Consider the following 24,409-nt stretch of genomic DNA (forward strand, 5'->3'; position numbering starts at 1 on the left):
TGTCAAGCTGGCGCTATGGTGATTTCAGTCCAGCCTAGAGGAAAGCCACATCCTGATTCAGTCAGACAACACGACCATGATCGCATAAGTGAACAACCAAGGGGGGAACAAGAAGCCAAGAACTTCATCTTGAAGCAATAGAAATTATGTAGTGGGCAGAGCATTCTCCCCTTTCCCTCAAGGCAGTTCAAATAAAGGGAGACCTGAACCAGAAGATGGCCCAGCTCAGCAGGATCAAGGTGAACAACTGAGTGTGCCTGAATCAAGAAGGCTTTGAGATAATTGTCTGTCTGATTGTTTGTCCTGCTCTCAACCGACCTATTTGCAAACAGCATGAGCGCATCCCCAGGTCTATGAGAACAGATGCCCTATTGCACCGATGGCTGCAGGGCCTCTGTGCTTTTCCTCCCTACCCATTATTAGGGAAGGCGTTCCAGATGATAAAACGAGAGCAGGCGACAGTTATACTGGTAACCCCACGTTGGCCATGGAGACCCTGGTTTTCAGATCTAACACAGCTGAGATTGCGGTCACCACTACAGCTCCCAAAGAGACAAGACTTCCTCTCCCAGGGTCCTCTCTTTCATCTGGACCTGATCAAGTTACACCTAGTCGCCTGGTTATTGAAAGGGAAGCACTAGTATTGTTGGGCTTTTCCTCCAGAGTCGTCAGGAGATTCTTTCTTCTAGAAAAGCATCAACTTAGAAAGCATACTTTTTCTTGACCAAATTGTGGGGATGGTGCCAGGACCACAAGACAAATCCAAGATAACCTGAATTCCTGTATATCTTGGATTTTCTCCAAGAAGGTTTTGGCGAAGGTCTCTAACCCAGCACCACGGCATGTCAGGTGTCTGCTCTTAGTAGTATGATGGTCTCTGGCAGAGAACGCCCAGGTAGACAGATTTCTTAGACAGAAAGGAAGGATGGTGTCATAGAGCAGTTGCATGCCACCCTGGAGAATTGGAGTCTGCCCCTGCCCCTACCACAAAGTTTGAGATATGCTGGGTAAGGCACTTCAGCCAAACTTCTGATAGGTGGCACTAATCACATGTTTCACTTCTTTTGCAAGTCCAACTTGAGACACCTGGCATCTTTTTTGCAGAAATGCTGAGCACTCACAACTGTAACTGAAGTCAAAGAACAGTGTGCTGAATATTGAAAGTGCTATGAAATGCTAAGATCTCTAGAAAAATAATCAGGCCATGGGCATCTCAAATTGGGCACCTAGATTTAGCAGACACTTGACATGTCTGTGCCTCAGTTTCTCATCTGTAAAATGGGGATAATACTATCTGAGCTCACAAGATCATTTTGAAGATAAATTCCTTAATGTTTGTGAAACACTTAGAGGCTACAGTGATTAGTGCTGTAGAAAAGACCTTGAGACTATTAAAAATTCTATTTCAGATCTGTAAAGCGTGGATAATGGTACTGAGCTTTGTAGAGTTGTTTGAAATCCACTGGTGAAAAGTGTTAGGTGGTATTATTCAAATCAGGGTTTGAATGGCATGTGGTAAACAAGGATTTGAATGATGAAGCTAAATATTGACTAGAATCATAGGGTTAGAAGGGACCACAAGGGTCATCTAGTCTAGCCCCTTGCCAAGACACAGGATTTATTGTCAGGTTTCAGAGTAGTAGCCGTGTTCGTCTGTATCCGCAAAAAGAAAAGGAGTACTTGTGGCACCTTGAAGACTAACAAATTTATTTGAGCATAAGCTTTCGTGAGCTACAGCTCATACAGACTAACATGGCTGTCACTCTGAATCTTGTTACAGTGTGTATGGTAACACCCATTGTTTCATGTTCTCTGCGTATATAAATCTCCCCACTGTATTTTCCACTGAATGCATCCGATGAGGTGAGCTGTAGCTCACAAAAGCTTATGCTCAAATAAATTTGTTAGTCTCTAAGGTGCCACAGGTACTCCTTTTCTTTTTGAGGATTTATTATGTCTGTATCTAAGACAGATGGTTATCCAGCCTCTTTGAAAAACCTCCAGTGAAGGAGCTTCCTCACTTCCCTGGGCAGTTTGTTCCATTGTCCTACTGTTCTTACAGTTAAGAAGATTTTCCTGAGATGCTTCCCATTCAGTGAGTGCTGTCTGTCCTGTGCACTGAATGAGAAAAGGGTTCTAGGGGGAAAAAAGAAGTAGGGGATCATGTATTTAGGCTATCAAAATATATATAAAGATGTCAGTTTATGGTCTGTGCGTTCTTAATTCTGACACTTCATAATCAGAGGGATTGACTCTGCAGCATTAATGTTCTTTTAGTGTAGCTTGTGTATGTAATAGTTTGCAGATAAGGTACCATTAAATGGAACTCAACAATATGTAACCATAGTTCCTGGGTTTTTAAGGATCAATAAAACTTTGTGGTGTGCAGTACAAATGCCTACCTTTGTGTAGCTCTCCATCAGCTCTTAACACACAGCCTTCATAAGCCTTTCCTGGAAACAGCATCCAGTCCCCAGGGTACTGCCTGGAGCTAGAGCTCCCCCGATTCTGAACATGCTATTAGAGGTTTTATAAAGGTGGAAAAGCAGTTCAATAGAGGGTTTTTTTAAGTAAATAAAGGTTGCCATGTCCCCTGTGTCCTCACCCTCCCTCCCTGTTTAAGTAGACTTATTTATTGACAATGACACTTTTGTAGTGCACTAACTCCTGAAATATGTCTGAAGTTGACCTTGGTCTGATCTAACAGCTGATGGGGGGCAGTCAATGCTATAAATTTAACAGTCCATCAAAGCACCAAAAAAGTCATGAGTCTGAAAATAGTGTGAACTGCTTATTTTAGGCAGGATTGTGTATCAGAAACCCCTTGAACAAATGACCCACAAAGTTGCATTTATTTGATCGCTCTTTCGTTTTTCAGGAAAGGGGCAAGGAGAATGAATCATGATTACATAATGTAACTGCTTGTACTAGTCTTTCATCTTCTGTTATTTAATTAGTGCTGTGTTCCTTGACAATACTTGTAAAGTAAAATTGGAGTCTGCATGTGAATCTTAGAAAGCTTGGAATATCAACTCTTCAGCTACAAATTGTGATCTCCGGGCATAATTTCCGAAAGGAATCCTTGCTGATTGCCGGTAGCGAGTCAGTAACAGACACAACACACATTCTCTGACTCCTACCCTTGTTAGCTCTCAAATTCACAGTACCTGTATTGCTCAGATTCAGCGGCTATAGCCACTTTGTTACTCTGACTGCAGTCTGTCTGAAAAGTCCCTGACTTTGTAAGGGAGTTCCTATCTTGCTGTATGTGCACATTTCACTCTTTTATAGATTAATAGATTCCAAGGCCAGAAGGGACCATTGTGATCATCTAGTCTGACCTCCCCTATAACACAGGCCAGAAAACTTCCCCAAAATAATTCCTGTTCGAAATAGAGAAAGAACCAGTGTTGATCTAAAAATGACCAGTGATGGAGACTCCACCACTTTGGTAAATTGTTCCAATGGCTAATTACCCTCATTGTTTAAAAAAAGTGTGCCATATTTTCAGTCTGAATTCTGAACACTTTGCTATCTATAGGGGTAGCTGTCCTTATCCCTTGTGAAATATAAGATAAAGTGCTTGTATAACATCACCTTAAACATAGATAAGAATAGAAGATGGCTTCTAACAGAACCAAATTGCACCAAAAAATTGCCCCAGACTGAAAATATGGCACACTTTTTTTTACAATTGCCATACAAAAAGAAAAGGAGTTCTTGCGGCACCTGAGAGACTAACAAATTTATTTGAGCATAAGCTTTCTTGAGCTACAGCTCACTTCATTGGATGCATACAGTGGGGAAATTTTATATACACAGAGAACATGAAACTAGGGGTGTTACCATACACACTGTAACGAGTGATCAGGAAAGGTGAGCTATTACCAGCAGGAGAGCGGGGAGGGGGGACCTTTTATAGTGATAATCAAGGTGGGCAATTTCCAGCAGTTGACAAGAACAGTAGGGGGGGAAATAGTTTTACTTTGTGTAATGACCCATCCACTCCCAGTCTTTATTCAAGCCTAAGTTAATTGTATCCAGTTTGCAAATTAATTCCAATTCAGCAGTCTCTTGTTGGAGTCTGTTTTTGAAGTTTTTTTGTTGAAGAATTGCCACTTTTAGGTCTGTAATGGAGTGACCAGAGAGATTGAAGTGTTCTCCGACTGGTTTTTGACTGTTATAATTCTTGACGTCTGATTTGTATCCATTTATTCTTTTACGTAGAGACTGTACAGTTTGGCCAATGTACATGGCAGGGGGGCATTGCTGGCACTTGATGGCATATGTCACATTGGTAGGTGTGCAGGTGAACGAGCCCCTGATAGTGTGGCTGATGTGATTAGGCCCTAGGATGGTGTCCCCTGAATAGATATGTGGACACAGTTGGCAACGGGCTTTGTTGCAAGGATAGGTTCCTGGGTTAATGTTTTTGTTGTGTGATGTGTGGTTGCTGGTGAGTATTTGCTTCAGGTTGGGGGGCTGTCTATAAGTAAGGATTGGCCTGTCTCTCAAGGTCTGTGAGAGTGATGGGTTGTCCTTTAGGATAGGTTGTAGATTCTTGATGATGCATTGGAGCGGTTTTAGTTGAGGGCTGAAGGTGACGGTGGTGTTATTTTCTTTGTTGGGCCTGTCCTGTAGTAGATGACTTCTGGGTACTCTTCTGGCTCTGTCAATCTGTTTCTTCACTTCAGCAAGTGGGTATTGTAGTTGTAAGAATGCTTGACAGAGACCTTGTAGGTGTTTGTCTCTGTCTGAGGGGTTGGAGCAAATGCGTTTGGATTTCTAGGACTCCTGCTGTTGACTCATTTAGTGGTTAACAGTCCATATGTAAAGTTAGTATAAAGACTCTGGAGTAACTGCTGAAATGATTTTATATTACAAGACTTATTTAGAAGTTAATTTGGATGTGTTAAGTTGGATGTGTTGGTTTTACTGTTCCATTTTTAGTATTTGTATTTTGATTGAAGCTGCCTGCTTTAAGATAGGGTGGGGCACCTTATTGTAAAGTGTGTTTGAGGCTTAGAGGAATTTACGGGAGACTGCTTGCGTGTGCAGAGGAGAGACCCAGCCTGTGAGTGCTCCAAATTGGCCAGAACTTGATTTTAAAGACAGACTTTTCCAGAAAGCAGTCTCACTTTCCAAGGTGTAATTAACATTACACAGCAAGGGAGATTTAGATTAGATATTAGGAAAACTTTCTAACTATAAGGGTAGTTAAGCTCTGGAATAGACTTCCAAGGGAGGTTGTGGAGTCCCCATCATTGGAAGTTTTTAAAAACAAGTTGGACAACACCTGTCAGGGATGGTCTAGTTTTACTTGTTCCTGCCACAGCACAGTGGGTTGGACTTGATGACTTCTCAAGGTCCCTTCCAGTCTTAAATTTCTGTGACTTCTTTTCTGCTGCAAGTTCCTTCCTCCTTGCCCTTTCTTCTGTCTCCTCCATTGTCTGTCATTGACTATTTTAACCCTCTCCTGCATTGCAAGGTCTGTCCAATCAACCCCAAGTCTGACTCATCCACTAGTTATTTGAATAAACATGATGGTTTCTCTGTTACCTTGTCCTTGCTCTCCCTATTTGTTTGCTGCAGGTTTGTGTTGTCTTTTATTCTATGCTAAGAAGATGTAAACACTTTAGGGCAGGAACATGTATACCACTTAGCACAATCGGAGCCTGTTGTAGGGTCACATCCTGGAGCTTTGCAGTGTAGATGCAGTGCCCCCCCACCCCCCTTCGGGAGCAGAGAGTCTGCTATAAATTTCTCTCAATCCCATGGGCCAATTTCCTTTGTCTTTTTAATCCCAAGAATCTCAATTGACTTCACTGAAAACAGAAGCAAGCCCCCTGAGTGTACTGCAGCAGCACGGTGAGTCAGCATTTAGCCTTCCATTGTCTTCTAACCACTGAGCTGCGGAGAGCCTTCTGTGTTTGCAATGGAGACTGAGCAGAACAAGCCTTTTGCAAAGTGTGCTGCTTGCTGTTCACAGGAGCAAAGCCAGATTTTGGTAAATCTCTGGTGTGAGGCCAGAAGAACAATGGACTTCAATAAGAGTACCAGGAACGATCTCACACACCAGCGAATAGTGAAGAAGCTGGCAAATTTATCAGACTAGTGCAGGGCGTGCATTAACCATCTTAAGAGTGAACACAGGAAAACCAGGGACCAGAACTGCACCTTGGGCAAGTTGCCGATGTTGTGCCCATTTTGAGGCATTTGACCAAGTGCTGGGCTCTGCACCGCGCATGCAGCCAGTGGTGGTATATAAGACCTAATCAGCTGAGATGGCACCTTGCTGGCCCCAGAATCCGGCATGGGGAGTGATAGGAGCCAGCAGCAGGTGCGGAGTGAGGCCGGCAAAGTGACTCTGTTACTGAAACCAGTTTACAGGAGGCTCTTCTGCAGGACATTGTGGGGCCATACTTAGTGGAGCTGTTTGATGTCCCCCTTCCTTCCACCAAGGATCAGCCCACCGCAGAGCCTGTAGCAGATACAGATGGACAGAAGCCGGCCTGGAGTCTGGTAAGTTTCTGACTCCATTATAGTGTTTATTAATATAGGAAGGAGGGATTTCTGTTACATGAACCAATTGGCTAGCAACGTGTATCCTCTAATGGCGAATTCTCTGAGTGGCATGGCTCTCTCCACCTCCCATCCCCCTGCGCGCAAAACTACATGGAGTTCAAAATGATGACTGGGAAATGCAAACAGTAAAAATGAGTTGAAAGTGAATTTTTACTGGAAAGGTACAGATTTTTGCTATGGCGTTCCTGTGTCTTTAAAATAACCTTACACTGCCATACCTGTAAGTAGGTTGCTCTGTAAACACTCAGTTGTGTAATGAGCTGCCTGGAAACAGTGAACGGTGGGAGAGGGCAGGGCAGAAATGTGTTCCATTCACAAATCTAGTCCATTTCAGGTAAAGGTAGTACATGCGGTCCATAGATGACAAAAGCATTTGTCCCAAATTCCAGTGAGGTATGAAAATGTATCTAGGAATGTGCCGGAGTGGGGGAGGAAGTGTAAGGGGGATACCCATTGAGTTCTGTGTGTTTGCATGCAATCTTAACTGGCTAAGCCAGGTGCAAGATAACACAGCATCCTGTTTCCCTCATGAATTCTTACCCATTCCCAGGTACTGATAGATGCACACTTTTCCTGAAGCAGGAACTCTAGGTAGTCACCTTTTGTGGAAGGACATAGTTTTCCAGGACCAACTTGGTAGTTGACCAGGCCAGTCCACTCAGAGCTATGCTGTTTAGTCACTATACATTCAAATACTTTGGCTGCATACAATGCATGTTTCCCACTTGCAGCTTGAAATAACATCTCCCTTAACCATTCTTGTGGTGCCTGATTGGCAATGTTCTCCAAAATGTGGAAGGCCGGAAATGATAAAAAAAAAAAAGAAAAAAAAAGTTTTTTCTTAGCAAGGCCACTCTCAGCCTCCCTGCCCCTTGTCCTCCTCCTCCTCCTCCCCCACCCAAGTAGTTCTTGTGTTTTTAGAAAGCAAAAAAATGCTTGAATTTTTAATTTGTCTCTGCACTTCTTTCACTGAGATTGACCAGGCTGTGTCCAGGGAGTGTCTGTGCTCTGAAGCATCCCTTTCACAATGTATTGAAGTTCAGTTTGGAAAAGCAACATTTTATGTCCTTGAAATTCCATAAGGATTTTTTCTGTGCTCCTGCACTGAACTATTTGAGACAATAACCCTCTCTTTCTTATCCTGTTCCAGACTCTTCAACCTCTACTGCGTGTAGTACCTCCACAGCTTGTCCACAGTTCAGTAGAAGCCTGGCCTAATGTACCTTCCCAGACTGTTCCAAGATACGTTTCCGTGATGAACTTACGGTTGGATTTCTGGACAGGGCTGACAAACAGGTCCATTGTCAAAAACAGAGACTTATGGCTAGAGAAGAGGCATGCTGAGAGGAAAGGCTGAGGCTGGCTGCACAGATTGAGGCAAGGGTTTCAGCGTAGGAATAGGCACTAGGTTTGCAATTCCTGGAACAGGAACGGGGGCTAAGGAAGGAAGACAAGTCAGCAGAGAGAATTGTTTGAGCTGCTGATATTGGTGATGGCTGCAGGAGTACCGGCTCCTGCTGTATCACCCACACCACAACCTAAGTCCCCAGAAACAGCCTGGAAAACTCCATGGCTGGTTGGCCCATGCAGTCGGGCTGCATGAGTGGCTGGGCCAGTCATCTTAGCCTCATGCAGTCCTCTGTCTTGACCACCTACCCTGTGGATGTCTCCACCCTCTCCCTTGGTATCAAGTATGTGGCATATGAGGAAAGGAGAATGGGAGGCCAGGAGACATGCAACAGTGGGGGGATTCTGTATTGTACATGGTTTCACTGTTGTTCATATACTTTTTTTTTTTTTAAACGATTCTGTTTCTGGTGTTGGTGTGGTAATGGCAGCTGGCCTGCCTGGTAAGGGGTGAATGTTGTACTTTTATAATACATATGTATAAATAAAGCATTTTATGTAATCAAGAAAGGTTATTGCTATAACTGCATCACATCATAAAATGTATATTTAAAATAAAGGTAAACACATGACCTGGGACAATTAGGAATTAGTAAGCACTATTCCTCTGTACAGTTAGGTACATCAGAAGCCTCCTCCACCACTTTACCCAAGTCAACGTCCCAACATCAAATTGGTTGGCAAGTGACCTGTAACAGTCTGGGGTAGCCAGCTGCCAGATGGTTATAGCAACCTGCTTCTGGTCTGGCAAGAGTACTCTCATGCATGTCTTTACACTGGAGGGTAGGGGCAAGCTGCGCACAAAACTGCAGAAATGTTTTTTCCATGTGAAAGTTCTGGACCCGCTGCTGGTTGTCCTAAGTCTGCATGATGATGTGATCCCCACCAGTCTGTGCTTGTGGTCCTATGCCAAAAGTGCCAGTCTATGTAGGGGGCTCCAGTGGCTATACTGAGTGTCGTGAGTAGTGTCAGCTTGTTCAAGTCTGCCATGCCTGGGTACTCCTACTTCATAAGCTCTGTCAGGTGACTTTGGTGGGTCAGCAAATGCCATCGAAATGTCCACCAGCACCTCTGGAAGCTATGTCCATTTCCTGATACAATAGTGAAAGCTCAAGCAAGAGACATTCTTCGAAAGGCACCTCCTCCATGTTGCTGGCTCTGGTAGCTGGGAGTGCACAGACCAAAATGACCACTCAGCAGGCTGCGTTGGCAGGCTGTTAAAACTTCCTCTTAACATGCATAGTGGGCAAGTTTTTCCACAGTGCACCATAGTTAAAGGGCCAGAGTGGCCATGTTTTGGGAGGACTCTAGGGAGTCTGGGATATGGCTGGTTTGACTCAGGTCTGTGTGCTACAGTGTGGATGCCAGAGCCCCAGGTTCAAGCATGGTTTAGAAAATTCTGATGTAGGGTTGACAGTCAGTAGATGCTCAAGCCCTGGGTTCTGTAACCCAGGGTCAGCTAACTTGAGTCCCACTAATGCTGGGCTTATATAGCAATGTAGACATACCTGTAGTGACCTCATATGGAGAATAAAAGACTATTTTGTCTTTCAGCCAGATATTACTGAAATGTGATGGGCTGAGTCACATGATGAAAATCAATGGTTATATCTTATTTAGGGAGCATTGAGTGGGCAAAAAGGTGACACTCTGTGTGAAAGATGGCAATACCTATTTCTGAGTCACAGTCAGCTCAGAAGAAAATGATCCTGAATGCTCATGGATCAGTGTCATAACAGATAAAGCACTAGATGGGGATATTAGTTGGTGTCTGCTACAGACCACCAAATCACATTAGGGATTAGGATAACCAGCTCCTTATGCATCTGTCTATAATGTGGCACCTTAGAGACTAACCAATTTATTTGAGCATAAGCTTTCGTGAGCTACAGCTCACTTCATCGGATGCATACTGTGGAAAGTACAGAAGATCTTTTTATACACACAAACCATGAAAAAAATGGCATTTACCACTACAAAAGGTTTTCTCTCCCCCCACCCCACTCTCCTGCTGGTAATAAAGTGGGGTGGGGGGAGAGAGAACCTTTTGTAGTGGTAAATGCCATTTTTTTCATGGTTTGTGTGTATAAAAAGATCTTCTGTACTTTCCACAGTATGCATCCGATGAAGTGAGCTGTAGCTCACGAAAGCTTATACTCAAATAAATTGGTTAGTCTCTAAGGTGCCACAAGTACTCCTTTTTTTTTGCCAATACAGACTAACACGGCTGTTACTCTGAAACCTGTCTATAATGTGTATGAAAAAAAATCTGTGATCATGTGGGTCTTTAAGGTGGGGGGGACATGTGTTGAAGGTCTCATGCTGCCAGTACTAAAACATCCTTAGAGTTTTTAAATATTATAGATGAACATTTCCCAATTCAAAAAGTGTTTTATACAACATGAGGAAATTCAGTATTGGAGTTGGCCTTGTCAGACAGAGAGGAATTGATTACAGAACTGTAAATTGATGGTGGTTTGGGTACAGGTGGTCAAGACTTGATCACATTTATAATGTGCAAACAGAATAAATCCCTAATCAGTAATGCATGTACTTGGTGCTTTAAGAGGGCCAGTTTCACAAAGCTCAAAAGAATTCTGGGCAAAATCAGCTGGGAGGAAGAATTTAATCAGAAAAATGTGAGTGGTAATTGAGAACTGTTTAAGAGACCTAAAAAGCCATAATCAAGGAAGAGGGCTATACTGGTTTAAAAAAAAACACTAACTTGGTTTACAGGGGAAGTGAAGTCAGCAATGAAAAAATACAATGGAAGAAAGGGAAAGTTGTTGATAATGAATGTAAACCAGAAGCTTGGAATTGTAGAAAATAGATATGGGAACCCAAGGGACACAGAAATCTGTGGCTAGCAGAGTTGAGGACAATAGTACATTTTTGAAGTCTGTTAGGAACAAAAGGAATCCTAATGATGGGGTTGGTCCATTATGGAAATAGTAGAATTATCAGAAATAATAATGTAGGAAAGAGACTTATTCAAAGGGTATTGGTTTTGTATCTGGGGAAAAAAACAAATGATGTGGTTATATAATATGATGGTGACACTCTTTCTGTTCTAGTAGTACCTTGAGAGGATGTTAAACAGCAGCTACTGAAGTCAGACATCTTAAAATCAGCAGGTCTGGATAACTTGTGTCAAAGAGTTTTAAAAGACCTGACTGAGGCACTCACTGGATTGTTAATGCTAGTCTTCAATAAGTCTTGGGACACTGGGGAAGTTCCAGAAGATTGGAAGAAAGCTAATGTTAGGCCAGTAATTAAAAAAGGGTAAATAGGATGACCCTGGTAATTGTAGACCTGCCAGTCTGGCATTGGTGCCAGGAAAGATAATGGAGAGGTTGATATGGGACTTGATTAATAATTAAAGGAGGATGATATTAATGCAGATCAACAAATGGAAAATAGATCCTGTTGAACTAGATTTTATTTTTTTGGTGAGATTACAAGTTTGGTTGATAAGAGTAAGTGTTGTCATATACTTAGACTTCTGTAAGGCATTTGATTTGGTACCGCATGACATTTTGATTAAAAAACCAGAATGATACAATATTAATACAGCACACATTAAATGGATTAAAATCTGTCCGGTCTCAAAATGTAATTGTAAACTGGAAGTCATCATTGAACAGGTGTGTTTCTAGGGGGGTCCCGCAGGGTTTGGTTCTTGACCCTACCCTATTTAACATTTTTATCGGTGACCTGGAAGAAAACAAAATAATCACTGACAGTTTGTAGATGACCAAAAAAAAAAAAAAAGTGCTGACATGGCAAATAATGAAGGGGACAATTCACTAATACAGAGTGATCTGAATCATTTGATAAGCTGAGTGCAAGCAAACAATATGCATTTGAATACAGCCTAATGTAAAGGTATACATCTAGAAACAAAGAACGTAGGACACACTTACAGGATGAGATCTATATCCTGAGAAGCAGGGACTCAAAGATTTGGGGGTTGGGGTGGCCAAAAAGACTATTGTGATCCTGTGATGCATAAACAAGGGACTCTCAAGTAGGAGTAGAGAGGTTATTTTACCTCTGTATTTGGCACTGGTGTGACTGCTGCTAGAATACGGTGTCCTGTTATGGGATCTACAATTGAAGAAGGATGTTGATAAATTGAAGAGAGTTTAAGGAAGAGCAGTGAGGATGAATAAAGGATTAGAAAGCATGCCTTATAGTGATAGACTCAAGGAGCTCAATTTATTTAAAAAGAGAGAAGGTTAAGGTGTGATGCAATCCCAATCTATGAGTAACTGCATGCGGAACAAATATTTAATAATGACAGTGGGCTCTTCAAGCTAGCAGGTGAAGGTATAACACACTCCAGTGGAAGTTGAAGCTAGATACATTCAGAAAGCAAATAAAGCATATTTTTTTTAACAGTGAGGGTAATTAACCATTGGAACAATTTATCAAGGGTTGTGGTCAATGTTCCCTCTAATTTTTTTTTAATCCATGTTCAGAATGAGTTTTGTTACGTGCACTGTATCGAGGTAATGTGCAGCTGTGTGCCACCAGTAGAAGCCAAAAACTTAGGTATATATTTTTAAGAAGTTACCATAGGGATAATTACTCCAGCCAGGACAGGTTACACATTTTAGAACTCACTACTCTAATTAAATTTAAGCATAAGAAATAAACATTATAAAATGCATAGACCAGTCAAAAAACTAAAAACAACACACTTTGAAAGAAGTAACAACACTAATACAAATATATGTTGGGAGGTGAGTGTGAAAGACTGTGTGTGAGTGTGTGTGTGAGAGAGACAGACACACAGTGTGTGTGTGAGAGAGAGAGAGAGATGTTAAGTAGATCAGCACTCAGTCTGTAGCCTGCTTGTTCAGACACAGCTGCAGCCACCAGCAAGCTCCCTCCGTCCCACTCCTGAACCCTATCATGTCATAAGTTAGAGTCTCCTTAGGGACATTGTCCCAGGGGCAGGGCATGCCCTGGGTTTCAAACCATGTTTCACTTGCTGTAAGCTGATGCTGGTCAGCAACCCCCACCACAAGCTGCCTCAAGTGTTGGAGAAGCACACATAAAGGACAAGCGTAGAATTTGTAAAAACTTTAAACCAAGAACTCAAAAGGACAAGGATATCTGTCTAAACGCCCTGCTAATGGAGGTGGCTCTTAGACTGTCTTCAGAGCCTTCCCGCTCAGATTGTGTACCAACATAGATGTGCTCGGTGCCCAGTGCTCCACCGGCACTGAGCTTACCACTGCACCACTCACTCTCATTGGTTCTGAGGAAGTGCCATAAGAAACAATAGGAGCACTCCCCAGCTCCAAGCAAGGACAAGATGGGGATGGTAGGCAAAGGATCCATGCTGGGCAACCTGCCCATTCTGGAGTGACAAAGGGCAGCTGCTGCCTCAAGAGCTTCTAGTCCAACCAGGGATCCCCCTCCAACTCTGGGGAGCAGTAGGGGGCCTATGCACCTAGTGGTACCTTCAACACCAGAGCTGTTTCAGGTGGCTAGGGACTTTATGGCTCTGCTGGTACCGCCTACAGTCAGCAGAGACAGCAAAGGCTTCTCTTTCCAAAGGGAAGCCTGCTATGGGCCCACCACAGTGAGTGCTCAGGTGCCACCGATCCGTGGAGGCATAGCACCAGTCTGTCACTTTGTGGCCCCATTCCCCGCTACGCTTCCATGATCTCAGACCCTGCGGCCCAGATTGCCAGATCCATGCTTGCATTCCCCGGCTTTGCGGTGTGAGTTGCTGACTGTGAGGCTCTGGTCCCCTTGGCACTGACCACTGTCATCTAGACATCGGTTGTTCATGCCTCTGCACAGGTCACTGTCTCGAAGGTCGCTGATGCCCCGGTCTCTAGCAAGTGAGAATCCATCCCCCAGCCCTGGTAGCACCACTCAGCGGGAGTGCCAGATGTTGCACTGGGGGGCCTCAGTGGGTGCCTGGCCACAAGGTCAGTGCCCAGTCCACTGGCCGTATTAGAACCCTGGGCTCTCCCCATGATTCTGGGGCCATACTCTCAAAGCTCTTCTGTGGGCCCCTCCAAGAAGCAGTCCGTGGTACTGTCAGGCACCAGGATGGGACCCAGATTCGGACTCTGATGCTGGTACTGAGCAGCAGAAGTCAGTTACAAGGGAGGCTTCTCCAGAGGCAGAGTGTCCCAGCCCCATCCCCCAGTTGTGCCATTCTCCTCCTTGCCCCCTGATCAGACAGATGCGGGCCCCTCTCACCTGCTCCCTCCTGATGACTTTCAGCCCCACCAGGAACTTCTTAAAAGGGTGACCTCAAATTTGGGCTTGGAGGCTGAGGAGCTCGCAGAGCAGGCGGACAGCCTTTTTGACATCCGAGCAGCCGCAGCACCCGCTAGCATGGCAGTACCGGTACATGAAGGGGGCGTGTAAGGTGGTCAAAGCCCTGTGGCAGATCCTGTCCTCTTTGCCACCAACTTCAAAGGAGGGTGGAAAAGAAGTATTATGTACTTGCCAAGGGTTGTGAATACTTACATTTCCACCACCCCCGAGCTCTCTCATAGTCTCTGCCATGAACGAGCGGGACAGGCAGGGACAGGTGAGCACCATACCTAAAAACAAGGATGCTAAGAAACTGGACCTCTCTGGGAGGAAAATTTATTTGACTGCCAACCTCCAGCGTAGAATATCTAACCGGTAGGCACTGCTGGGTAAATATAATTACATCTGGGACTCGTTGGGGAAATTTAGGGACTGCCTGCCACAAGACCTCAGACAGGAGTTCAGGTCTATTCTGAACAGTAGTCAGGCCCTCTCTCCAGACAGCATTGGATGCAGGCGGACTCGGTGGCCAGGTCCATAGCTTCCGCTGTCTCGATGAGATTGAGCTTGTGGCTGCAGTCCTCTGGATGTCCCTGGAAGTACAGCAGTCAATCCAGGACCTATCATTTGAGGGTAATGCTCTAATTTCCGAGCAAATGGATGCCAGGCTGCATAGTCTAAAAGATTCCCAGGCCATGCTCTGTTCCTTGGGGCGGTACACACTGACAGCCTCCAGAAAGCCTTTCTGGCCTCCTATACCACCGAAGTTCTCAGGTCCCCTGAGGCAGATCTCCTACAGGAGAAGGGACAGAGACAAACGTCATCCCCCCACACCATTCTCCTCGATCACCCAGTCGGGGCCTGTGTGACACTCAGGCACTCTGTGGCAGACATTTTGAGGGTGCACCTGAGGGCGATGCACTGGACTCACACCTGGATCCAGCCCCCCCCCCCTTTATTTTTAAACTGATTGTCCCTGTGCCTTGCTGCATGGGCCCAAATCATCTCAGACCATTGGATGCTCAACCCCATAACATCTGGGTACACTCTGCAGTTTTCCTAATCCCAAAGGCCAAAGGGGGCCTTAGACCCATTCTAGACCTGCATCACCTCAACAAATATCTCAAGAAGTTGAAGTTCCACATGGTCTTCCTGGCCGCCATCATTCCCTCTCTGGATCCAGGAGACTGGTATGCCACCCTCAATTTAAAGGATGCTTATTTCCAGATTTACATTTTCCATGGGCACAGAAGATTTCTCCGATTTGTAGAAGGCCAAGGCCAATGCCACTACCAGTTCATAGCTCTACCGTTCGGCCTCTCAGCTGCTCCGAGGGTCTTCACAAAGTTCATGGCTGTATTGGCTGCTTACCTGAGACGTTGAGGGGTGCGGATTTAACCGTACCTCAATGACTGGCTGGTCAGAGGCAGGTCACAAGCCTAGGTGCAGCGCAGCCTCAACTTGGTGAGGTCCACCTGTCAGGATTTGGGCATGCTTATAAATGAGCAGAAGTAAACTCTGATCGCAGTTTACTGGATAGAGTTTATAGGAGCTGTGCTTGATTCTACTCAAGCCAGGGCCTTCGTGCCAGAGTCCTGGTTCCGAGCCATGTCGGACTGCATTATCCATGTGAGAGCCTATCTGCTCACAACTGCCCGGGTGTGCCTCAAGCTGCTTGGCCATATGGCAGCATGTACTTACGTGGTCCCACATATGCGACCTGCATCTCAGACTCTTGTAGTCGTGGCTGGCTTCGATCTATGCCCCAGACAGACACGATTTGGACCTGGTGGTCACGGTTCCATCACACATCTTGTCATCCCTAATGTGGTGAATGGAGCTCCGATTGGTGTTGGAGTGAATTCCCTTTGCGGCCCCATGTCCTTCAGTGACATTGGTCTTCGACGCATTGGATCTGGGGTGGGGAGCCCACCTCAGTGACATCAGCAGGCAAGGTCTGGTTGCAGGAAGATCACTCCATGCATATAAACATCAGGGAGTTCAAGGCGATACATCTGGCCTGCCAAACTTTTCTTCTGTTTCTGGAAGGCAAGGTTATCCAAATCCTGATGGACAGTACCACGGCAATGTTGTATTAGGTTGGATATTAGGAAAACTTTTTCACTAGGAGGGCGGTGAAGCACTGGAATGGGTTACCTAGAGAGGTGGTGGAATCTCCTTCTTTTGAAGTTTTTAATATCAGGCTTGACAAAGCCCTGGCTGGGATGTTTTAGTTGGGGATTGGTCCTACTTTGAGCAGGGGGTTGGATTGGATGACCTCCTGAGGTCCCTTCCAATCCTGATATTCTATGATTCTATGCTTCTATGAATGTTCTGTAATCAACAAGTAGGGCGGAGCCTGCTCGTCAGACCTGTGCCAAAAGGCTCTCCGATTGTGGGACTCTACGTCCAGCATGCCATTCATCTACTGGCCTCACATCTGTTGGGGACCAAAAACGTGTTAGCAGATCTCAGCTGGTCTCTCTCATCTCTCCACCCAGAGGTGCTTAGCTGCATCTTCCAGAGATGGGGGGCTCCCTGTCCGATGCCTTCTTGTTTCCATGGTCAGGAACACTGATGTACGCCTTCCCTCCGATACCACGGCTGCACAGAACCCTCTTGAAGATCAAGCGGGACAGGGCGAAGGTTATCCTGATAGCGCTTGCGTGGCCATGCCATGACTGATTCGTCACACTGTTAGAGCTTTCGATAACAGCGCCGCTAGAGCGCCCGCTCCAACTGGATTTGCTGTCCTGAACCATGGCCGTCTGCTACACCTGAATCTAGCATCTCTGCACCTGACAGCATGGCTGCTACATGGCTGAATGCAGAGAAGCAAGCATGCTCAGATCAAGTCCAGCAGGTCCTGATGGGTAGCAGAAAGCCCTCCACCAGGGTGACCTACCTGGCCAAATGGAAACTTTTTTCATGTTGAGCCTGGACCAGAATCTGTCTCCTGGCCAGACCTCACCACAATCCATCCTAGACTAACTGTTGCATCTCAAACACCAAGGTCTGGCACTCTTGTCAGTCAAGGTCCACTTGGCGGTCATCTCGGCCTTCCATCCTCTGGTTCAGGGCAGATATGTCTTTTCCCATGATATGACAATCAGATTTCTGAAAGGTTTTATTCTTAAATTTGTGATCCTATCCCACCTTGGGACTTGAATTTGGTACTTTTAAAGCTCACAGGCCCCCCTTTGAGCAGTTAGCTTCATATTCTCTGCTGCTCCTCTCATGGAAGGTCTCCTTCCTGGTTGCAATCACTTCGGCCAGCAGTCTCCGAGATTAGAGTGCTCATATCAGAACCACCCTATATGGTATTCTACAAGGATAAGGTCCAGCTGCAGACCCACCCAGCCTTCTTGCTGAAGGTGGTGTCACAGTTCCACAATAATCAGGATATATTCCTGCCGGTGTTCTTTTCAAAGCCTCCCAAATCCAGCGAGGAATGCATATTGCATACGCTGCATGTTAGAAGGGTCATCTACCTCGAGAGAACCAAGTCCTTCTGTAAGTCTGCGCAGCTCTTCGTTACCGTAGCAGACAGGATGAAAGGCCTGCCGGTTTCGTCCCAGAGAATCTCCTCTTGGATAACCACATGCATTAAGTTTTCTTATGAGCAAGCAGGGGTGTCACCACCAGCTATCATGACCACCCATTCCACCAGAACACAAGCTTCATCAGCAGCTTTCCTCACTCAGGTACCGATACAGGACATCTGCAGAGCCGTGACTTGGTCTTCAGTCTACACCTTTGAGTCCCAGTACGTCATTACCTAGCAGGCCTGGGATGATGCCAGCTTTGGTAGAGCAGTGTTGCAACCCACACGACCGTGAACTCTGAGCCCATCTCCAGAGTCACCTAGCATGGAATCAACATGAGCAAGCACTTGAAGAAAAAACGGTCACCTACCTTTCGTAAATGTTGTTCTTTGAGATGTGTTGCTCATGTCCATTCCATGACCCACTCTCCGGGTGTTGGAGTTGACGGTGAGAAGGAACTGAGAGGGTGCAGGGCCGGTGGCATCTCATATACCAGCACGAGTGCGGAACTCCAGAGGATGCCAGAGCCGGCTCTATGGATACCACTAAAGTAAAAAGAAAAGGAGTACTTGTGGCACCTTAGAGACTAACCAATTTATTTGAGCATAAGCTTTCGTGAGCTACAGCTCACTTCGTCGGATGCATCCGACAAAGTGAGCTGTAGCTCACGAAAGCTTATGCTCAAATAAATTGGTTAGTCTCTAAGGTGCCACAAGTACTCCTTTTCTTTTTGCGAATACAGAGTAACATGGCTGCTACACTAAAGGAAAAAGTTTCCGGTAGCCGTGCATGTGGGTGCACACACACTTAGCGTGGAATGGACATGAGCAACACATCTCAAAGAACAATAGTTACGAAAGGTAGGTAACCATTTTTTTCCTAAATGATATGCTGTTGGAATTATTTTGGGGAAGTTGCATGTCCTAGATTATGCAGGAGGCCAGTCTAGATTATCATAATGGCCCCTTCTGTCCTTGGAATCCATGAACCTATGAATCCCATCTTTGTAGGGAATGTTCCACCTCAGCTGTCCCCAAAAGTCCCAGCTGCCCTAGGCATTAGGCACTCCTTCCACTTTAGCTGTCAGCAGCTGCAACCAGCAGGCAGAGAAGAGAGCCTGCCTGCCCAAGTCTACACAGAGAGAAAGAGTGCCAGATTCCACTATCCAGAGGGAGAGGCTTGACTGCCAGCCTCACCTGCTATGCCTGTCTTGCACTGGAAATCAGGGGTAGCCAGGTTCCTGCTTCATCCAGAGTATGATTTATCTGCTTGCCTTACAGTAGGAGGGCACAGCTGTAAGTTCTGTCTATACTGCAAATAGATAGCTAGGAAAGGGCTGAGGAGTGAATTGAGACCTATCCTGCATCCACAGACAGGAGAAAGCTCTCACTTGAAGGCATATGTTAATACTACCAGGCACCCAAATGGGGTCAGACCTGCATCAGTTATTGGATTACTAATTGAGAATTTTCCTCTCTCCAGTCAGCCCTATGGAGCTCCCATGCCAGGGAATATGCATGCACCAAGCACCCAGACAACTAGGAAACAATTGCTTTCTCTGAAACTATAAATCAGCATTTGTCTGACTAGGGTAGAGTGACTGAAGGCGTCTACGGCAGACCCCACTGAAAATGCCAAGGTCAGGGCAGGCTGCAAAGAGGAGAGCAGATTCTCCCAAAATTGGTGGTTAACACTACAGTTAGATTCACCAACCAGTCACAAAACTGTGCTCCTGATCCCCCCCACTGGTTATCAAGAAGCTAGAAAAAGGAATTCACACAGCCCCCTTTATTGCATTCCAGTCTCTGGCTTCCAGTCAGTGAATAGAACCAGTAAACTGAGAAGTTACTTAAAACTCTATTCACTATACAGAATGTTCTTCTGATCCTTAAAGGACCTGCCACATTACCAGATCAAATTTTTTTTATTAAAGCTGATGTTAAAATTATCTAATACACAGGTTAAGGAAAGAGTGTTTATACATCTGGGTATAATGTTTAAATTATCCAAAAGTATAAAGTTTGGTTTAAAAGTCAAAATACACATAATACATAATCTGCAATATCCCAAATTAAGGTTAATAAATTTAATGATACAATTCAGATATTAGCATCCAAATATTTGGGTACATCACTCAAAAGGTTATATTACGAATAGCTTGTGGAAAGCAAATGTAGTAATGAGTGTAGATTGTCCCTGACTAATTGGGAATTTAGGATAGGTTGTCTCTCAGTAAATACAATCCATCAGAGAATTATTTAAATTACTTTCACGACTTTGCTTCTCAGTGGCACTCCAGCTCATCGCTCCCGATATCACTGGTGTCCAGTGATGTGTTCTAAATAGATGTCCCTTGATACCTGATGGTGTCCGATGCCGAGCATAGCACTGACCTATTCCGCATTCCCGCAAAATACCACACTGCCAGCCAATCCTTTAGTATCTAAAACTAAAGGTTTTATTATAAAAGAAAAGAAAGTGCAGAGAGTTGTTAAATGGTCAAAGCAATTAGATATGTACATATGACTTTAGAGTCCATATATCAGGTTCTTAGCAGCAATGGTGAGCTTGCTAGCTTGTAAAGTCCCTCTTGAACACATCCAAACCTTGGATGGGTCCATCAGTCCTTTGTTCAAAGCTTCAGTTTGTAGAAAAGTTACTCCAAAGGTGAGAAGCAGGATTGAAGATGAAATGGAGGTGATGCAGCTGCCTTCAATATCCTTTGCCATGTGGCTTGTGCATCCTTTGTCCCAAAACACAAGCTCATAGCACATGGACATGGAAAAGTATTTGGAGTCCCCTGTCCACAGGCATGTCCCTTCATGTCCTGCTGACTCACAGGCATAGCCCCTGGCTTCTCTCAATTGGTTCATTATACAGCTGATTGCCCTTGATGGGCCGTCAAGCAGGCTGGATAGCGCTTATGCTAATCTGTCTGGGGATGCCACCCAGATATACAAGACAAATTTGAGATCCAGATCATAGAATATCAGGGTTGGAAGGGACCTCAGGAGGTCAGCTAGTCCAACCCCCTGCTGAAAGCAGGGCCAATCCCCAATTTTTGCCCCAGATCCCTAAATGGCCCCCTCAAGGATTGAACTCTCAATCCTGGGTTTAGCAGGCCAATGCTCAAACCACTGAGCTATCTCCCTTCCTCCTCTTCCCCCTGTCTGTTATATAATGATTTATTGTTCTTTAGTATACCTTTCACGTCTGCTTAAGCAGATTTATTTTATACACTGAAATAGCTTTTTTTTTTCTGGCTAAGGAATTGTGGCTTTTTGGGCCTCTTCACGTTGTATGTAACTTCATTAATTCTCTCCACTACCTCATAGGGTCCATTCCAAATATTTTGCATAAGCACCATATCTCCAATTTCAAATGCTCTTTCCTCAGTATGCTTGTCATACCAAACCTTCTGAGCTTCCTGACTTCTCTTAAGATTCTGCCATCATGCCTTGCAAGCTTTCTTTAAACTGACAGTCTATCACTGACTGTTTTGTCACCTCAATATTTCCCTCCCAAGAATCATGAATGATATCTAGGTGTCCCTTGATCTGCCTCCCATAAAGGAGCTCAAAGGGAACAAACCCTGTAGATTCTTGGGGTATACTTCTGTACGCACACAACAAATATGGCAATAAGATGTCCCAGTCATTCTGGTATCTGTCCACATACATTTTTAGCATAGCCGTCAACATTCCATTAAACCTTTCTACCAAACCATTGGTCTCTGGATGGTAAAGGGCAGTTTTTAGGTGCTTTACTCCACACAGCTCCCATAGCTGCTTAAAGACAATCAACATAAAATTGGCACCACTGTCTAACAACATTTCCGTGGGAAAACCTACTTTGCTAAAAATAGTAAACAGACTTGTGGCCACTGTCTATGTCTCAACATTAGACAAAAGCTACAGCCTCAGGGTATCTGGGGGAAAAATCCACTAACACCAGAATATATTTCTTCCCATTCCTGGAAGGTTCAGGGAATGGTCCCACAATATCCACAGACACTGACAAATGCCTCCCCAATAATGGGTAATGGCTGGACGGGTACCTTTTTAGGACCCTTAAAACTCTTGAGTTTCTGACACAAATCACAATGGGCAATACTTCTGCGATACTCCCTCACTGTTTCGAACATGGAAGGCCAATAGAAATTTTGCTTCAGCCTGTCACACGATTTTTCTATGCCCAGATGTCCTGCAAAGGGACCATCATGAGCCAACTTTAATAAATCACTTCTATATCCCTCAGGTATCTCAAGCTGTTTGCAGATCATACAATGAAGCCGTTTTTCCCTGTAGGAGGTTCTGTGTATAGCAAGTCATCTTGCATGAAAAATCTGCCCATTCCTTCCCCTGCTGGGGCTTGGTTCTGAGCATCAGTTCTGGCCCTCTCTTATGAAGCATCATCTTGTTGGACCCAAATAAACTTCTTAGGAGTTTCACCTAAATTCAGAGCCACATCAGACACAGCTGAAAGAGATCCTCTTTCTGTTCACAAATTTCTTGACTATTGTTAGTTAGGTTATCCATTATCAGAGCCATATTTTCTTTGTGGCCTGGTTAGGACATTAACATTACTAGTCACAACTACAATGTAATTTCCGATCAAAACATCTGCAGGGAGAAGTTCCTTTACTTCCACTATCATGTTACCCCTAAAATCTTTCCAGTCTAAGTGGATGTTTGTTGAGGGCACCTTTGCCCGTCCTCAGGAATGGAGGTTGTCTGTAACTCTGAAATGTTCGTAACTCTGAACAAAGCGCAGTTTGGGCTCCAGCAGCTGACTCTCCAGGCCAGGCTCCAGCAGCATCTCTCTCCTCAGCACTGGCAGCTTCTTTGCAGGCAGCTTCTTTTCCAGGTTTGTCCCCATCCCAGGCAGGGTGGTGATGGTGAAAACTGTGCGTCCCCCTCCTGGCTAGGGTATGTGTGAAAACAGCGTGTCCCCCTCCCGCCTGGGGGGCAGCGGGGAAGGGTGAAAATGGTGCAGACCCCAGCGCTGCCCTGGCTGCCTTGGACTGGCAGCGCCAGCATCTTCACCTCCTAGCTGTAAGTGGCTGCCCCGCTGGTGGGGTGGGGACAGGCAGCCTAGATATGCCTACCTTTAACATGTTATACATGCAGAGTACAGAATTTGCTTTTTTGTGGGGGGAAGGATCTCTGCTGCTCGTGATTGGTTACTTCCGGTTCCACATGTAACCGGTCAGTCTGCAACGCTGGTGTTCGTATCTTTGAGGTCCAACGGTACTCAGAAAGTGCCACCTGGCCCTTGCTTCGATCTGGCAAATAATCCTCTTCCCGGACTAATTCCTTTTTAACTAAGGTAATGTCCAAGGTGGAATCTCTCCATCTAGTACACACAATCCTGTTGACCCTTGCACTCTTTATGAATTCCTCATTACCCCTCCATGTCTCAGCCCTAATATAATTAGTGAAGGTATAGTCATCCCTCCCATCATGGATTACTAAAGTGGTAGCATTAACACCTGCAGTGTTCATATTTGGACTCAAAGTGGCAGTCAGCGGTACGGCTATGGGTACCCGCATGGCCCCACAGTATGCCAACATTTTTATGGCTGACTTAGAACAACGCTTCCTCAGCTCTCGTCCCCTAATGCCCCTACTCTACTTGCGCAATATTGATGACATCTTCATCATCTGGACCCATGGAAAAGAAGCCCTTGAGGAATTCCACCATGATTTCAACAATTTCCATCCCACCATCAACCTCAGCCTGGACCAGTCCACACAAGAGATCCACTTCCTGGACACTATGGTGCTAACAAGCGATGGTCACATAAACACCACCCTATACTGGAAACCTACTGACTGCTATTCCTACCTACATGCCTCCAGCTTTCATCCAGACCACACCACACGATCCATTGTCTACAGCCAAGCTCTACGATACAACTGCATTTGCTCCAACCCCTCAGACAGAGACAAACACCTACAAGATCTCTATCAAGCATTCTTACAACTACAATAACCACCTCCTGAAGTGAAGAAACAGATTGACAGAGCCAGAAGAGTACCCAGAAGTCACTACTACAGGACAGGTCCAACAAAGAAAAAAACAGAACGCCACTAGCCGTCACCTTCAGCCCCCAACTAAAACCTCTCCAACGCATCATCAAGGATCTACAACCTTTCCTGAAGGACAACCCATCACTCTTACAGATCTTGGGAGACAGGCTAGTCCTTGCTTACAGACAGCCCCCCAACCTGAAGCGAATACTTACCAGCAACCACATACCACACAACAGAACCACTAACCCAAGAACCTATCCTTGCAACAAAGCCCATTGCCAACTGTGTCCACATACCTATTCAGGGGACACCATCCTAGGGCCTAATCACATCAGCCACACTATCAGAGGCTCGTTCACCTGCACACCTACCAATGTGATCTATGCCATCATGTGCCAGCAATGCCCCTCTGCCATGTACATTGGGGAAACTGGACAGTCTCTACGTAAAAGAATAAATGGACACAAATCAGATGTCAAGAATTATAACATTCAAAAACCAGTCGGAGAACACTTCAATCTCTCTGGTCACTCGATTAGAGACTTAAAAGTG

At 45.1% G+C, this 24,409-nt stretch overlaps 1 protein-coding gene across 14 annotated transcripts in view; it reads left to right on the top strand.

Annotated features, from left to right (window-relative positions):
- MMP24 (matrix metallopeptidase 24) overlaps positions 1–24,409 on the top strand; it is a 162,584-nt gene that overhangs the window by 13,804 nt on the left and 124,371 nt on the right. The window contains exons 2-4 of one of the 14 annotated variants that reach the window (XM_073310035.1): positions 5,809–5,868; positions 6,384–6,522; positions 7,736–7,962. The exons of 7 other annotated variants lie outside the window; for them this stretch is intronic. The gene's annotated coding sequence lies outside the window, so the exon portion shown is untranslated. Of the gene's footprint in view, positions 1–5,808; positions 6,523–7,735; positions 7,963–24,409 lie in introns of all 14 variants that reach the window. 6 more of the 14 variants (XM_073310036.1, XM_073310040.1, XM_073310034.1 and 3 more) reach the window with 6 other exon arrangements.

Source organism: Lepidochelys kempii, chromosome 13 (genome assembly GCF_965140265.1).
Source record: "Lepidochelys kempii isolate rLepKem1 chromosome 13, rLepKem1.hap2, whole genome shotgun sequence".
Taxonomy (NCBI): domain Eukaryota; kingdom Metazoa; phylum Chordata; order Testudines; family Cheloniidae; genus Lepidochelys; species Lepidochelys kempii.